General features: G+C 34.3%; 1 protein-coding gene and 18 non-coding genes across 19 annotated transcripts in view; all 19 read left to right on the forward strand.

The window, feature by feature from the left end:
• Nucleotides 1-421: 421 nt before the first annotated feature.
• On the forward strand, nt 422-636 carry LOC129096559 (small nucleolar RNA U3). The gene has a single exon (XR_008531458.1). It is a non-coding gene; the product is annotated as a small nucleolar RNA U3 (small nucleolar RNA).
• A 644-nt stretch (nt 637-1280) lies between these two features.
• Nucleotides 1281-1495, forward strand: LOC129096575 (small nucleolar RNA U3). Its single transcript, XR_008531473.1, has one exon. It is a non-coding gene; the product is annotated as a small nucleolar RNA U3 (small nucleolar RNA).
• A 600-nt stretch (nt 1496-2095) lies between these two features.
• On the forward strand, nt 2096-2310 carry LOC129096569 (small nucleolar RNA U3). Its single transcript, XR_008531467.1, has one exon. It is a non-coding gene; the product is annotated as a small nucleolar RNA U3 (small nucleolar RNA).
• Nucleotides 2311-3028: 718 nt separating this feature from the next.
• LOC129096551 (small nucleolar RNA U3) lies at nt 3029-3243 on the forward strand. Its single transcript, XR_008531450.1, has one exon. It is a non-coding gene; the product is annotated as a small nucleolar RNA U3 (small nucleolar RNA).
• A 606-nt stretch (nt 3244-3849) lies between these two features.
• On the forward strand, nt 3850-4064 carry LOC129096574 (small nucleolar RNA U3). Its single transcript, XR_008531472.1, has one exon. It is a non-coding gene; the product is annotated as a small nucleolar RNA U3 (small nucleolar RNA).
• Nucleotides 4065-4789: 725 nt separating this feature from the next.
• LOC129096549 (small nucleolar RNA U3) lies at nt 4790-5004 on the forward strand. Its single transcript, XR_008531448.1, has one exon. It is a non-coding gene; the product is annotated as a small nucleolar RNA U3 (small nucleolar RNA).
• A 693-nt stretch (nt 5005-5697) lies between these two features.
• Nucleotides 5698-5912, forward strand: LOC129096557 (small nucleolar RNA U3). Its single transcript, XR_008531456.1, has one exon. It is a non-coding gene; the product is annotated as a small nucleolar RNA U3 (small nucleolar RNA).
• Nucleotides 5913-6652: 740 nt separating this feature from the next.
• LOC129096558 (small nucleolar RNA U3) lies at nt 6653-6867 on the forward strand. The gene has a single exon (XR_008531457.1). It is a non-coding gene; the product is annotated as a small nucleolar RNA U3 (small nucleolar RNA).
• A 681-nt stretch (nt 6868-7548) lies between these two features.
• Nucleotides 7549-7763, forward strand: LOC129096552 (small nucleolar RNA U3). Its single transcript, XR_008531451.1, has one exon. It is a non-coding gene; the product is annotated as a small nucleolar RNA U3 (small nucleolar RNA).
• A 606-nt stretch (nt 7764-8369) lies between these two features.
• On the forward strand, nt 8370-8584 carry LOC129096572 (small nucleolar RNA U3). Its single transcript, XR_008531470.1, has one exon. It is a non-coding gene; the product is annotated as a small nucleolar RNA U3 (small nucleolar RNA).
• Nucleotides 8585-9280: 696 nt separating this feature from the next.
• Nucleotides 9281-9494, forward strand: LOC129096582 (small nucleolar RNA U3). The gene has a single exon (XR_008531480.1). It is a non-coding gene; the product is annotated as a small nucleolar RNA U3 (small nucleolar RNA).
• A 721-nt stretch (nt 9495-10215) lies between these two features.
• Nucleotides 10216-10430, forward strand: LOC129096592 (small nucleolar RNA U3). The gene has a single exon (XR_008531489.1). It is a non-coding gene; the product is annotated as a small nucleolar RNA U3 (small nucleolar RNA).
• Nucleotides 10431-11118: 688 nt separating this feature from the next.
• Nucleotides 11119-11333, forward strand: LOC129096573 (small nucleolar RNA U3). The gene has a single exon (XR_008531471.1). It is a non-coding gene; the product is annotated as a small nucleolar RNA U3 (small nucleolar RNA).
• Nucleotides 11334-12059: 726 nt separating this feature from the next.
• On the forward strand, nt 12060-12274 carry LOC129096578 (small nucleolar RNA U3). Its single transcript, XR_008531476.1, has one exon. It is a non-coding gene; the product is annotated as a small nucleolar RNA U3 (small nucleolar RNA).
• Nucleotides 12275-12787: 513 nt separating this feature from the next.
• On the forward strand, nt 12788-13002 carry LOC129096568 (small nucleolar RNA U3). The gene has a single exon (XR_008531466.1). It is a non-coding gene; the product is annotated as a small nucleolar RNA U3 (small nucleolar RNA).
• Nucleotides 13003-13645: 643 nt separating this feature from the next.
• On the forward strand, nt 13646-13860 carry LOC129096577 (small nucleolar RNA U3). Its single transcript, XR_008531475.1, has one exon. It is a non-coding gene; the product is annotated as a small nucleolar RNA U3 (small nucleolar RNA).
• A 723-nt stretch (nt 13861-14583) lies between these two features.
• On the forward strand, nt 14584-14798 carry LOC129096579 (small nucleolar RNA U3). Its single transcript, XR_008531477.1, has one exon. It is a non-coding gene; the product is annotated as a small nucleolar RNA U3 (small nucleolar RNA).
• Nucleotides 14799-15322: 524 nt separating this feature from the next.
• The window catches only part of vps37a (VPS37A subunit of ESCRT-I), a 12209-nt gene continuing 11416 nt past the window's right edge, over nt 15323-16115 (forward strand). Inside the window, exon 1 of the mRNA XM_054604168.1 lies at nt 15323-15396. The gene's annotated coding sequence lies outside the window, so the exon portion shown is untranslated. The remainder of the gene's footprint in view (nt 15397-16115) is intronic.
• LOC129096566 (small nucleolar RNA U3) lies at nt 15443-15657 on the forward strand. Its single transcript, XR_008531464.1, has one exon. It is a non-coding gene; the product is annotated as a small nucleolar RNA U3 (small nucleolar RNA).

Here is a 16115-nt window from a genome sequence, read left to right on the forward strand (position 1 = left end):
GTGCACAATTATTAGGCAAGTTGTATTTTTGAGGATTCATCTTATTATTGAACAATTACAGTGCTCTCGGTCAACCCAAAATGTTAATAAACCTCAAACCTGAATATTTAAGAAAGTAAAAGTAAGGTTTTGGCTTTCTTAGGAGAATATCTATGTGTGCACAATTATTGGGCAACTATTAGTGTGCACAATTATTATGTTGCACTCTGTTTTTTATTTACTGTACACACCAATTAATCACCTAGCAAACTCCATGTATGTGTACCGTAATTGGCAATAAACAGTTTCTGATTCTGATTATATAAGCACACATGACTGGACGAGACGCAGCAACTGGACGAGTTTATTAATGACAGAGAGGAACCATCAGTGATAGTAAGTTTGCAGAGAATCAGATTCAGTTTTCACCTTCAGTCAAACTAAGACTATACTTTCAGGGATCATTTCTAAAGTTTCTGACTTGAGAAATGTGTTTCTAAAGTGTTTTGTCTCGCTAACCACGATGATGAGATGTGATATTTCCTTCTGAGCATGAAGCTGACAGAGAATAATGATTTACTTCATATGTTCTCTGTCATTGATGACTGTTCATTGCTCCCTGTGTAGCGTTGAGGAAGGAAATATGATCAGAGTGGTAGTATTAAAATGTGGAAAGATAATAAGTGTAAGCGACACGAAATAATGTTAAGAGTTGACTGCGATTAGAATACAGCTATGTTGTGAGTGTTAAGTATTCAGAGAGGTAAATTAAAAAAAGTAAATTTGTATTTAAGCCAGTTAAAAAAGTCTATCAGCTGACATAAAAGAATGAATTAAATCAATTAAAAGCTCATTTTCGGATGGTCTTTGTTTCTAGCTTCTGAAATTAGTGGATTATTGATAATGACAGTAGTTGTTAGTTGCAGCTCTGCTCAGGTTTCTGGAGGGATTTTCAAAGTGTATCTTTTTCTAACCTCAATGATGAGTTTTGGTACTCCTGTCTGAATGTGACGCAGACATTAAGTAATGATCAACGTTATTTAGACCTATTTTGATACTGAAACACAGCCTATAATCTTTGAACAATATCAGCTTACTTTTCTTTTCTCCCTTTTCTTTACCACAGCATTGCCTTTCTTTTGCTCTGTGTGCTCTCCGTATTGGCTGTGCTGTATAATTTACAAACACACATGACTGGACGAGACGCAGCAACTGGAAAAGTTTATGAATGGCAAAAAGGGAACCATCAGTGATAGTAAGTTTACAGAGAATCAGATTCAGTTTTCACCTTCAGTCAAACTAAGACTATACTTTCAGGGATCATTTCTAAAGTTTCTGACTTGAGAAATGTGTTTCTAAAGTGTTTTGTCTCGCTAACCACGATGATGAGATGTGATATTTCCTTCTGAGCATGAAGCTGACAGAGAATAATGATTTACTTCATATGTTCTCTGTCATTGATGACTGTTCATTGCTCCCTGAAGAGCTCTGATGGAGGGAATATGATCAGAGTGGTAGTATCAAAATGTGGAAAGATAATGAATGAAATCAACATTCAATAACATTATGAGTTAACTGCAGTTGAAATACAGCAATGTTGTCACAGAGATAACTTTGATTCAGTGAAATTGTAGGTAAGCCCGTTAAACAGTCTATCAGTTGACAGAAAAAATGACAACAATAAATGAATCACTCATTTTCAGATGTTCTTTGTTTCTAGCTTCTGAAATTAGTGGATTATTGATAAAGAAAGTAGTTGTTAATTGCAGCCCTGCTCAGGTTTCTGGAGGGATTTTCAAAGTGTATCTTTTTCTAACCTCAATAATGAGTTTATGCGCTCCTGACTGAATGTGACCCAGACATTAAGTAATGATCATCGTTATTTAGGCCTATTTTGGGACATAAACACAGCCTGTAACCTTTGAACAGTATCAGCGTACTTTTCTTATCTCCCTTTTCGTTACCACAGTACATCCTTAATTTCTCTCTGTATTGACTGTGCTGTATAATTTATAAACACACACGTGTCTGGACGAGATTATTAATGACAGAGAGGAACCATCAGTGATAGTAAGTTTACAGAGAATCAGATTCAGTTTTCACCTTCAGTCAAACTAAGACTATACTTTCAGGGATCATTTCTAAAGTTTCTGACTTGAGAAATGTGTTTCTAAAGTGTTTTGTCTCGCTAACCACGATGATGAGATGTGATATTTCCTTCTGAGCATGAAGCTGACAGAGAATAATGATTAACTTCATATGTTCTCTGTCATTGATGACTGTTCATTGCTCCCTGTGGAGCTCTGATGGAGGAAATATGATCAGAGTGGTAGTATCAGAAATGTGGAAAGATAATCAGTAAAAGCAACAACAAATAATGTTAAAGTTAACTAAAATTAGAATGAAACTATGTTGTGTTAGCTGCATGTATACAGAGAGGTATCTTTAAATAAGTTAAAGTGGCACTATTATGCTTTTCTGCTTTTTCAAAATGAGACATATATGAAGAAAGCATGAAACCTTTCAGAATGTTAACAATAACTATTTTGTTGAGTGCCCTTTGGTAAAAAAAACAAGAACTAAAAAATAAAACAATGGAGGGAATATGATCATAGTGGAGATACACTGTGTGCACAATTATTAGGCAAGTTGTATTTTTGAGGATTCATCTTATTATTGAACAATTACAGTGCTCTCGGTCAACCCAAAATGTTAATAAACCTCAAACCTGAATATTTAAGAAAGTAAAAGTAAGGTTTTGGCTTTCTTAGGAGAATATCTATGTGTGCACAATTATTGGGCAACTATTAGTGTGCACAATTATTATGTTGCACTCTGTTTTTTATTTACTGTACACACCAATTAATCACCTAGCAAACTCCATGTATGTGTACCGTAATTGGCAATAAACAGTTTCTGATTCTGATTACATAAACACACATGACTGGACGAGACGCAGCAACTGGACAAGTTTATGAATGGCAGAGAGGAACCATCAGTGATAGTAAGTTTCAGAGAATCAGATTCAGTTTTCACCTTCAGTCAAACTAAGACTATACTTTCAGGGATCATTTCTAAAGTTTCTGACTTGAGAAATGTGTTTCTAAAGTGTTTTGTCTCGCTAACCACGATGATGAGATGTGATATTTCCTTCTGAGCATGAAGCTGACAGAGAATAATGATTTACTTCATATGTTCTCTGTCATTGATGACTGTTCATTGTTTCCTGAGGAGCATTGAGGAAGGAAATATGATCAGAGTGGTAGTATCAAAATGTGGAAAGATAATGAATGAAATCAACATAAAAAAAATATAATGTTATTAGTTAACTGCAGTTGAAATACAGCAATGTTGTCACAGAGATAACTTTGATTCAGTGAAATTGTAGGTAAGCCCGTTAAACAGTCTATCAGTTGACAGAAAAAATGACAACAATAAATGAATCACTCATTTTCAGATGTTTTTTGTTTCTAGCTTCTGAAATTAGTGGATTATTGATAAAGAAAGTAGATGTTAATTGCAGCTCTGCTCAGGTTTCTGGAGGGATTTTCAAAGTGTATCTTTTTCTAACCTCAATGATGAGTTTATGCGCTCCTGACTGAATGTGACCCAGACATTAAGTAATGATCATCGTTATTTAGGTCTATTTTGGGACATAAACACAGCCTGTAACCTTTGAACAGTATCAGCGTACTTTTCTTATCTCCCTTTTCGTTACCACAGTACATCCTTAATTTCTCTCTGTATTGACTGTACTGTATAATTTATAAACACACACGTGTCTGGACATGATTATTAATGACAGAGAGGAACCATCAGTGATAGTAAGTTTGCAGAGAATCAGATTCAGTTTTCACCTTCAGTCAAACTAAGACTATACTTTCAGGGATCATTTCTAAAGTTTCTGACTTGAGAAATGTGTTTCTAAAGTGTTTTGTCTCGCTAACCACGATGATGAGTTGTGATATTTCCTTCTGAGCATGAAGCTGACAGAGAATAATGATTTACTTCATATGTTCTCTGTCATTGATGACTGTTCATTGCTCCCTGAGGAGCTCTGATGGAGGGAATATGATCAGAGTGGTAGTATCATAAATGTGGAAAGATAATCAGTAAAAACAACAACAAATAATGTTAAAGTTAACTAAAATTAGAATGAAACTATGTTTGTGAGCTACATGTATACAGAGAGGTATCTTTAAATAAGTTAAAGTGGCACTATTATGCTTTTCCACTTTTTCAAAATGAGACATATATGAAGAAATCAGAAAGCATGAAACCGTTCAGAATGTTAACAATAACTATTTTGTTGAGTGCCCTTTGGTAAAAAAAACAAGAACTAAAAAATAAAACAATGGAGGGAATATGATCATAGTGAAGATACACTGTGTGCACAATTATTAGGCAAGTTGTATTTTTGAGGATTCATCTTATTATTGAACAATTACAGTGCTCTCGATCAATCCAAAATGTTAATAAACCTCAAACCTGAATATTTAAGAAAGTAAAAGTAAGGTTTTGTCTTTCTTAGGAGAATATCTATGTGTGCACAACTATTGGGCAACTATTAGTGTGCACAATTATTATGTTGCACTCTGTTTTTTATTTGCTGTACACACCAATTAATCACCTAGCAAACTCCATGTATGTGTACCGTAATTGGCAATAAACAGTTTCTGATTGTGATTACATAAGCACACATGACTGGACGAGACGCAGCAACTGGACAAGTTTATGAATGACAGAGAGGAACCGTCAGTGTTAGTAAGTTTCCAGAGAATCAGATTCAGTTTTCACCTTCAGTCAAGCTAAGACTATACTTTCAGGGATCATTTCTAAAGTTTCTGACTTGAGAAATGTGTTTCTAAAGTGTTTTGTCTCGCTAACCACGATGATGAGTTGTGATATTTCCTTCTGAGCATGAAGCTGACAGAGAATAATGATTAACTTCATATGTTCTCTGTCATTGATGACTGTTCATTGCTCCCTGTGGAGCATTGAGGAAGGAAATATGATCAGAGTGGTAGTATCATAAATGTGGAAGGGTAATGAGTGAAAGCAACACTAATTAATTTCAATAGTTTACTACATTTAAAATACAGTTTCATTGTGAGCTTTCAGTGTTCAGAAAGATAACTTTAAATCTGTTAAATTGTATTGAAGCCAGTTTAACAGTCTATCAGTTGACTGAAAAAATGACATCAATCAATAAATTAATCACCTATTTTCAGATGTTCTTTGTTTCTAGCTTCTGAAATTAGTGGATTATTGATAATGACAGTAGTTGTTAGTTGCAGCTCTGCTCAGGTTTCTGGAGGGATTTGCAAAGAGTAACTTTTTCTTACCTCAATGATGAGTTTATGTACTCCTGACTGAGTGTGACGCAGACATTAAGTAATGATTCAGTTCATCTGTATTGTCACTGATCATCGTTATTTAGGCCTATTTTGGGACTAAAACACAGCCTGTAATCTTTTAACAGTATCAGCTTACTTTTCTTTGCTCCCTTTCTTACTGTCCTACAAGTGTTTTATTTACCACAGTGCTGCCTTTCTTTTGCTCTGTGTGCTCTCTGTATTGGCTGAGCTGTATAATTAAAAAAAAACACATGACTGGACGAGACGCAGCAACTTGACGAGATTATTAATGACAGAGAGGAACCATCAGTGATAGTAAGTTTGCAGAGAATCAGATTCAGTTTTCACCTTCAGTCAAACTAAGACTATACTTTCAGGGATCATTTCTAAAGTTTCTGACTTGAGAAATGTGTTTCTAAAGTGTTTTGTCTCGCTAACCACGATGATGAGTTGTGATATTTCCTTCTGAGCATGAAGCTGACAGAGAATAATGATTAACTTCATATGTTCTCTGTCATTGATGACTGTTCATTGCTCCCTGTGGAGCATTGAGGAAGGAAATATGATCAGAGTGGAGAAAGTTGAGTTGGAGTTATCAATATAAAATAATGTTATTTGTGCTTCAGTTCTGTCGTAATATTATGCCATGTTAGTGTCATTCGAAGTTGACACATTTCACAGTAACTAAATATATTCCAAACAGCAAAGGTTTATGGAATAAAAACAAATTAATCAATTGAGGTTTGTTGAAGGTGTCAGGAAATGAGTCTATTTACCACAATTCAGAGTTCTTATATTTCTATCCAAGATGAAGCAGACAATGAATAATAATTATCTTTTCACCAAATATTCACCATCACTGTGCTTCATTTTGGAACAATGAGGATGGAACTATGATCACAGTGTTTGCATAAATAGATATATGATAATTGTTTTTGTATGGAAGCTTTCTGCTTTTAGACATAAATCACCAACATAATAATGTATTAAGCCTACAAGTTGTAATGTTGACGTGCATTGAATTATTCAGTCACGTGCTGATATCTTACTGTGATGTCGACAGTTATAGTTTTCACGTCTTAATGCTGCCCAGTGCAAATAAATGAATTCAGCCTTTAATCTGGAAATTAATTAGGCTGAAACTGAATTATTGAGATAAACTGTGACTGAAAAATCAAATATTATTCTTACAAAGCAAAATAGATTTTCTCATCTAAGTCGTCTGAAAAACGTAATACTTATCTTCTGTACCTCTGAACCCTGAGTGAGAATCACTTTGCAGAGAATCAGATTCAGTTTTCACCTTCAGTCAAACTAAGACTATACTTTCAGGGATCATTTCTAAAGTTTCTGACTTGAGAAATGTGTTTCTAAAGTGTTTTGTCTCGCTAACCACGATGATGAGTTGTGATATTTCCTTCTGAGCATGAAGCTGACAGAGAATAATGATTTACTTCATATGTTCTCTGTCATTGATGACTGCTCATTGCTCCCTGTGGAGCATTGAGGAAGGAAATATGATCAGAGTGGTAGTATCAAAATGTGGAAAGATAATGAATGAAATCAACATTCAATAACATTTTGAGTTAACTGCAGTTGAAATACAGAAATGTTGTCACAGAGATAGCTTTGATTCAGTGAAATTGTAGGTAAGCCCGTTAAACAGTCTATCAGTTGACAGAAAAAATGACATCAATCAATAAATTAATCACCTATTTTCAGATGTTCTTTGTTTCTAGCTTCTGAAATTAGTGGATTATTGATAATAAAAGTAGTTGTTAGTTGCAGCACTGCTCAGGTTTCTGGAGGGATTTTCAAAGATTAACTTTTTCTTACCTCAATGATGAGCTTATGTACTCCTGACTGAGTGTGACGCAGACATTAAGTAATGATTCAGTTCATCTGTATTGTCACTGATCATCGTTATTTAGGCCTATTTTGGGACTAAAACACAGCCTGTAATCTTTTAACAGTATCAGCTTACTTTTCTTTGCTCCCTTTCTTACTGTCCAACAAGTGTTTTATTTACCACAGTGCTGCCTTTCTTTTGCTCTGTGTGCTCTCTGTATTGGCTGAGCTGTATAATTAAAAAAATAACACACATGACTGGACGAGACGCAGCAACTTGACGAGTTTATTAATGACAGAGAGGAACCATCAGTGATAGTAAGTTTACAGAGAATCAGATTCAGTTTTCACCTTCAGTCAAACTAAGACTATACTTTCAGGGATCATTTCTAAAGTTTCTGACTTGAGAAATGTGTTTCTAAAGTGTTTTGTCTCGCTAACCACGATGATGAGATGTGATATTTCCTTCTGAGCATGAAGCTGGCAGAGAATAATGATTTACTTCATATGTTCTCTGTCATTGATGACTGTTCATTGCTCCCTGTGGAGCATTGAGGAAGGAAATATGATCAGAGTGGAAGTATCAAAATGTGGAAAGATAATGAATGAAATCAACATTCAAAAATATAATATTACGAGTTAACTGCAGTTGAAATACAGCAATGTTGTCACAGAGATAACTTTGATTCAGTGAAATTGTAGGTAAGCCCGTTAAACAGTCTATCAGTTGACAGAAAAAATGACAAACAATAAATGAATCACTCATTTTCAGATGTTTTTTGTTTCTAGCTTCTGAAATTAGTGGATTATTGATAAAGAAAGTAGTTGTTAATTGCAGCCCTGCTCAGGTTTCTGGAGGGATTTTCAAAGTGTATCTTTTTCTAACCTCAATGATGAGTTTATGCGCTCCTGACTGAATGTGACCCAGACATTAAGTAATGATCATCGTTATTTAGGTCTATTTTGGGACATAAACACAGCCTGTAACCTTTGAACAGTATCAGCGTACTTTTCTTATCTCCCTTTTCGTTACCACAGTACATCCTTAATTTCTCTCTGTATTGACTGTGCTGTATAATTTATAAACACACACGTGTCTGGACGAGATTATTAATGACAGAGAGGAACCGTCAGTGATAGTAAGTTTGCAGAGAATCAGATTCAGTTTTCACCTTCAGTCAAACTAAGACTATACTTTCAGGGATCATTTCTAAAGTTTCTGACTTGAGAAATGTGTTTCTAAAGTGTTTTGTCTCGCTAACCACGATGATGAGATGTGATATTTCCTTCTGAGCATGAAGCTGACAGAGAATAATGATTTACTTCATATGTTCTCTGTCATTGATGACTGTTCATTGCTCCCTGAGGAGCTCTGATGGAGGGAATATGATCAGAGTGGTAGTATCAAAATGTGGAAAGATAATGAATGAAATCAACACTAATTAATTTCAATAGCTTACTACATTTAAAATACAGTTTCATTGTGAGCTTTCAGTGTTCAGAAAGATAACTTTAAATCTGTTAAATTGTATTGAAGCCAGTTTAACAGTCTATCAGTTGAATGAAAAAATGACATCAATCAATAAATTAATCACCTATTTTCAGATGTTCTTTGTTTCTAGCTTCTGAAATTAGTGGATTATTGATAATAAAAGTAGTTGTTAGTTGCAGCTCTGCTCAGGTTTCTGGAGGGATTTTCAAAGAGTAACTTTTTCTAACCTCAATGATGAGTTTATGTACTCCTGACTGAGTGTGACGCAGACATTAAGTAATGATTCAGTTCATCTGTATTGTCACTGATCATCGTTATTTAGGCCTATTTTGGGACTAAAACACAGCCTGTAATCTTTTAACAGTATCAGCTTACTTTTCTTTGCTCCCTTTCTTACTGTCCTACAAGTGTTTTCTTTACCACAGTGCTGCCTTTCTTTTGCTCTGTGTGCTCTCTGTATTGGCTGTGCTGTATAATTTACAAAAATAACACACATGACTGGACGAGACGCAGCAACTTGACGAGTTTATTAATGACAGAGAGGAACCATCAGTGATAGTAAGTTTACAGAGAATCAGATTCAGTTTTCACCTTCAGTCAAACTAAGACTATACTTTCAGGGATCATTTCTAAAGTTTCTGACTTGAGAAATGTGTTTCTAAAGTGTTTTGTCTCGCTAACCACGATGATGAGATGTGATATTTCCTTCTGAGCATGAAGCTGACAGAGAATAATGATTTACTTCATATGTTCTCTGTCATTGATGACTGTTCATTGCTCCCTGAGGAGCTCTGATGGAGGAATATGATCAGAGTGGTAGTATCAGAAATGTGGAAAGATAATCAGTAAAAGCAACACTAAATAATGTTAAAGTTAGCTAAAATTAGAATGAAACTATGTTGTTAGCTACATGTATACAGAGAGGTATCTTTAAATAAGTTAAAGTGGCACTATTATGCTTTTCCACTTTTTCAAAATGAGACATATATGAAGAAATCAGAAAGCATGAAACCTTTCAGAATGTTAACAATAACTATTTTGTTGAGTGCCCTTTGGTAAAAAACAAGAACTAAAAAATAAAACAATGGTAGGAATATGATCATAGTGGAGATACACTGTGTGCACAATTATTAGGCAAGTTGTATTTTTGAGGATTCATCTTATTATTGAACAATTACAGTGCTCTCGGTCAACCCAAAATGTTAATAAACCTCAAACCTGAATATTTAAGAAAGTAAAAGTAAGGTTTTGGCTTTCTTAGGAGAATATCTATGTGTGCACAATTATTGGGCAACTATTAGTGTGCACAATTATTATGTTGCACTCTGTTTTTTATTCACTGTACACACCAATTAATCACCTAGCAAACTCCATGTATGTGTACCGTAATTGGCAATAAACAGTTTCTGATTCTGATTACATAAGCACACATGAATGGACGAGACGCAGCAACTGGATAAGTTTATGAATGGCAGAGAGGAACCATCAGTGATAGTAAGTTTCAGAGAATCAGATTCAGTTTTCACCTTCAGTCAAACTAAGACTATACTTTCAGGGATCATTTCTAAAGTTTCTGACTTGAGAAATGTGTTTCTAAAGTGTTTTGTCTCGCTAACCACGATGATGAGATGTGATATTTCCTTCTGAGCATGAAGCTGACAGAGAATAATGATTTACTTCATATGTTCTCTGTCATTGATGACTGTTCATTGCTCCCTGAGGAGCATTGAGGAAGGAAATATGATCAGAGTGGTAGTATTAAAATGTGGAAAGATAATGAGTAAAAACAACACTAAATAATGTTAAAGTTAACTGCAAATTAGAATGAAACTATGTTGTGAGCTACATGTATACAGAGAAATTTTAAATAAGTTAAAGTGGCACTATTATGCTTTTCACTTTTTCAAAATTAGACATATATGAAGAAATCAGAAAATGAAACCGTTCAAATGTTAACAATAACTATTTTGTTGATGCCCTTTGGTTTCTAAAAAACAAGAACTAAAAAATAAAACAATGGAGGAATATGATCATAGTGGAGATACACTGTGTGCACAATTATTAGGCAAGTTGTATTTTTTTCATCTTATTATTGAACAATTACAGTGCTCTCTGTCAACTGAAAATGTTAATAAACCTCAAACAATATTTAAGTAATGATAAAAGTTATTTTGGCTTTCTTAGGAGAATATCTATGTGTGCACAATTAAACTTTGAGTGTGCACAATTATTATGTTGCACTCTGTTTTTTATTTACTCCCAATTAATCACCACAGCAAACTCCATGTATGTCTACCGTAATTGGCTAAACAGTTTCTGATTAATTACATAAACACATGACACGAGACGTGCAACTGGACAAGTTTATTAATGACAGAGAGGAACCATCAGTGATAGTAAGTTTGCAGAGAATCAGATTCAGTTTTCACCTTCAGTCAAACTAAGACTATACTTTCAGGGATCATTTCTAAAGTTTCTGACTTGAGAAATGTGTTTCTAAAGTGTTTTGTCTCGCTAACCACGATGATGAGATGTGATATTTCCTTCTGAGCATGAAGCTGACAGAGAATAATGATTTACTTCATATGTTCTCTGTCATTGATGACTGTTCATTGCTCCCTGAGGAGCTCTGATGGAGGGAATATGATCAGAGTGGTAGTATCAGAAATGTGGAAAGATAATCAGTAAAAACAACAACAAATAATGTTAAAGTTAACTAAAATTAGAATGAAACTATGTTGTGAGCTACATGTATACAGAGAGGTATCTTTAAATAAGTTAAAGTGGCACTATTATGCTTTTCCACTTTTTCAAAATTAGACATATATGAAGAAATCAGAAAGCATGAAACCGTTCAGAATGTTAACAATAACTATTTTGTTGAGTGCCCTTTGGTAAAAAAGAAGAACTAAAAAATAAAACAATGGAGGGAATATGATCATAGTGGAGATACACTGTGTGCACAATTATTAGGCAAGTTGTATTTTTGAGGATTCATTTTATTATTGAACAATTACAGTGCTCTCACTAATTTCAACCCAAAATGTTAATAAACCTCAAACCTGAATATTTAAGAAAGTAAAAGTAAGGTTTTGGCTTTTTAGGAGAATATCTATGTGTGCACAATTATTGGGCAACTATTAGTGTGCACAATTATTATGTTGCACTCTGTTTTTTATTTACTGTACACACCAATTAATCACCTAGCAAACTCCATGTATGTGTACCGTAATTGGCAATAAACAGTTTCTGATTCTGATTACATAAGCACACATGACTGGACGAGACGCAGCAACTGGACAAGTTTATTAATGACAGAGAGGAACCGTCAGTGATAGTAAGTTTGCAGAGAATCAGATTCAGTTTTCACCTTCAGTCAAACTAAGACTATACTTTCAGGGATCATTTCTAAAGTTTCTGACTTGAGAAATGTGTTTCTAAAGTGTTTTGTCTCGCTAACCACGATGATGAGATGTGATATTTCCTTCTGAGCATGAAGCTGACAGAGAATAATGATTTACTTCATATGTTCTCTGTCATTGATGACTGTTCATTGCTCCCTGAGGAGCTCTGATGGAAGGAATATGATCAGAGTGGTAGTATCAGAAATGTGGAAAGATAATGAGTAAAAGCAACAACAAATAATGTTAAAGTTAACTAAAATTAGAATGAAACTATGTTGTGAGCTACATGTATACAGAGAGGTATCTTTAAATAAGTTAAAGTGGCACTATTATGCTTTTCCACTTTTTCAAAATTAGACATATATGAAGAAATCAGAAAGCATGAAACCTTTCAAAATGTTAACAATAACTATTTTGTTGAGTGCCCTTTGGTAAAAAACAAGAACTAAAAAATAAAACAATGGAGGGAATATGATCATAGTGGAGATACACTGTGTGCACAATTATTAGGCAAGTTGTATTTTTGAGGATTCATCTTATTATTGAACAATTACAGTGCTCTCGGTCAAGTTTCTGATTGTGATTACATAAGCACACATGAATGGACGAGACGCAGCAACTGGACAAGTTTATTAATGGCAGAGAGGAACCATCAGTGTTAGTAAGTTTGCAGTGAATCAGATTCAGTTTTCACCTTCAGTCAAACTAAGACTATACTTTCAGGGATCATTTCTAAAGTTTCTGACTTGAGAAATGTGTTTCTAAAGTGTTTTGTCTCGCTAACCACGATGATGAGATGTGATATTTCCTTCTGAGCATGAAGCTGACAGAGAATAATGATTTACTTCATATGTTCTCTGTCATTGATGACTGTTCATTGCTCCCTGTGGAGCTCTGATGGAGGGAATATGATCAGAGTGGTAGTATCAGAAATGTGGAAAGATAATGAGTGAACTTAAAACTAAATAAAGTTAAGAGTTAACTCCAATTAAAATACAGTTATGTTGTGAGTGTTAAGTATTCAGAGAGGTAAATTTGAAAAGTAAATTTGTATTTAAGCCAGTTAAACAGTCTATCAGTTGACAGAAAAAATGAATTAAATCAATAAATAAAACTCATTTTCAGATGTTCTTTGTTTCTAGCTTCTGAAATTAGTGGATTATTGATAATGACAGTAGTTGTTAGTTGCAGCTCTGCTCAGGTTTCTGGAGGGATTTTCAAAGTGTATCTTTTTCTAACCTCAATGATGAGTTTTGGTACTCCTGTCTGAGTGTGACGCAGACATTAAGTAATGATCATCGTTATTTAGGTCTATTTTGATACTGAAACACAGCCTGTAATCTTTGAACAGTATCAGCTAACTTTTCTGTTCTCCCTTTTCTTTACCACAGTGCTGCCTTTCTCTCTCTCTGTGTGCTCTCCGTATTGGCTGTGCTGTATAATTTACAAACACACATGACTGGACGAGACGCAGCAACTGGAAAAGTTTATGAATGGCAGACAGGAACCGTCAGTGATAGTAAGTTTGCAGAGAATCAGATTCAGTTTTCACCTTCAGTCAAACTAAGACTATACTTTCAGGGATCATTTCTAAAGTTTCTGACTTGAGAAATGTGTTTCTAAAGTGTTTTGTCTCGCTAACCACGATGATGAGTTGTGATATTTCCTTTAGAGCATGAAGCTGACAGAGAATAATGATTTACTTCATATGTTCTCTGTCATTGATGACTGTTCATTGCTCCCTGAGGAGCTCTGATGGAGGGAATATGATCAGAGTGGTAGTATCAGAAATGTGGAAAGATAATCAGTAAAAACAACAACAAATAATGTTAAAGTTAACTAAAATTAGAATGAAACTATGTTTGTGAGCTACATGTATACAGAGAGGTATCTTTAAATAAGTTAAAGTGGCACTATTATGCTTTTCCACTTTTTCAAAATTAGACATATATGAAGAAATCAGAAAGCATGAAACCTTTCAGAATGTTAACAATAACTATTTTGTTGAGTGCCCTTTGGTAAAAAACAAGAACTAAAAAATAAAACAATGGAGGGAATATGATCATAGTGGAGATACACTGTGTGCACAATTATTAGGCAAGTTGTATTTTTGAGGATTCATCTTATTATTGAACAATTACAGTGCTCTCGGTCAACCCAAAATGTTAATAAACCTCAAACCTGAATATTTAAGAAAGTAAAAGTAAGGTTTTGGCTTTCTTAGGAGAATATCTATGTGTGCACAATTATTGGGCAACTATTAGTGTGCACAATTATTATGTTGCACTCTGTTTTTTATTTACTGTACACACCAATTAATCACCTAGCAAACTCCATGTATGTGTACCGTAATTGGCAATAAACAGTTTCTGATTCTGATTATATAAGCACACATGACTGGACGAGACGCAGCAACTGGACAAGTTTATGAATGACAGAGAGGAACCATCAGTGATAGTAAGTTTCCAGTGAATCAGATTCAGTTTTCACCTTCAGTCAAACTAAGACTATACTTTCAGGGATTATTTCTAAAGTTTCTGACTTGAGAAATGTGTTTCTAAAGTGTTTTGTCTCGCTAACCACGATGATGAGATGTGATATTTCCTTCTGAGCATGAAGCTGACAGAGAATAATGATTTACTTCATATGTTCTCTGTCATTGATGACTGTTCATTGCTCCCTGTGGAGCTCTGATGAAGGGAATATGATCAGAGTGGTAGTATCAAAATGTGGAAAGATAATAAGTGTAAGCAACATAAAATAATGTTAAGAGTTGACTGCAGTTAGAAATACAGCTATGTTGTGAGTGTTAAGTCATTCAGAGATAAATTTAAAAAAGTAAATTTGTATTTAAGCCAGTTAAAAAAGTCTATCAGCTGACATAAAAGAATGAATTAAATCAATTAAAAACTCATTCTCAGATGTTTTTTGTTTCTAGCTTCTGAAATTAGTGGATTATTGATAATGAAATTAGTTTTTAGTTGCAGCTCTGCTCAGGTTTCTGGAGGGATTTTCAAAGTGTATCTTTTTCTTGCCTCAATGATGAGTTCATGTGCTCCTGTCTGAATGTGACGCAGACATTAAGTAATGATCATTGTTATTTAGACCTATTTTGATACTGAAACACAGCCTATAATCTTTGAACAATATCAGCTTACTTTTCTTTTCTCCCTTTTCTTTACCACAGCATTGCCTTTCTTTTGCTCTGTGTGCTCTCCGTATTGGCTGTGCTGTATAATTTACAAACACACATGACTGGACGAGACGCAGCAACTGGAAAAGTTTATGAATGGCAAAAAGGGAACCATCAGTGATAGTAAGTTTACAGAGAATCAGATTCAGTTTTCACCTTCAGTCAAACTAAGACTATACTTTCAGGGATCATTTCTAAAGTTTCTGACTTGAGAAATGTGTTTCTAAAGTGTTTTGTCTCGCTAACCACGATGATGAGATGTGATATTTCCTTCTGAGCATGAAGCTGACAGAGAATAATGATTTACTTCATATGTTCTCTGTCATTGATGACTGTTCATTGCTCCCTGAGGAGCTCTGATGGAGGAAATATGATCAGAGTGGTAGTATCAGAAATGTGGAAAAATAATGAGGAAAAGCAACAACAAATAATGTTAAAGTTATCTGAAATTAGAATGAAACTATGTTGTGAGCTACATGTATACAGAGAGGTATCTTTGAATACATTAAAGTGGCACTATTATGCTTTTCCACTTTTTCAAAATTAGACATATATGAAGAAATCAGAACGCATGAAACCTTTCAGAATGTTAACAATAACTATTTTGTAGTATCAGAAATATGGAAAGCTAATGAGTGAAAGTAACACTAAATAGAGGAAAGTGTTTTCTGCATTTAAAATACAGCTATGTTGTGAACTTCTTGTATTTCTGAAAGATAACTTTAAATAAGTTAAATTGTAGGTATGCCAGTTTAACAGTTGACAGAAAAAATTACAACAATTAATCACTAATTTTCAGATGTTTTTTGTTTCTAGTTTCTGAAATTAGTGGATTATTGATA

Source organism: Anoplopoma fimbria, chromosome 9 (genome assembly GCF_027596085.1).
Source record: "Anoplopoma fimbria isolate UVic2021 breed Golden Eagle Sablefish chromosome 9, Afim_UVic_2022, whole genome shotgun sequence".
NCBI classification, from domain to species: Eukaryota; Metazoa; Chordata; class Actinopteri; order Perciformes; family Anoplopomatidae; genus Anoplopoma; species Anoplopoma fimbria.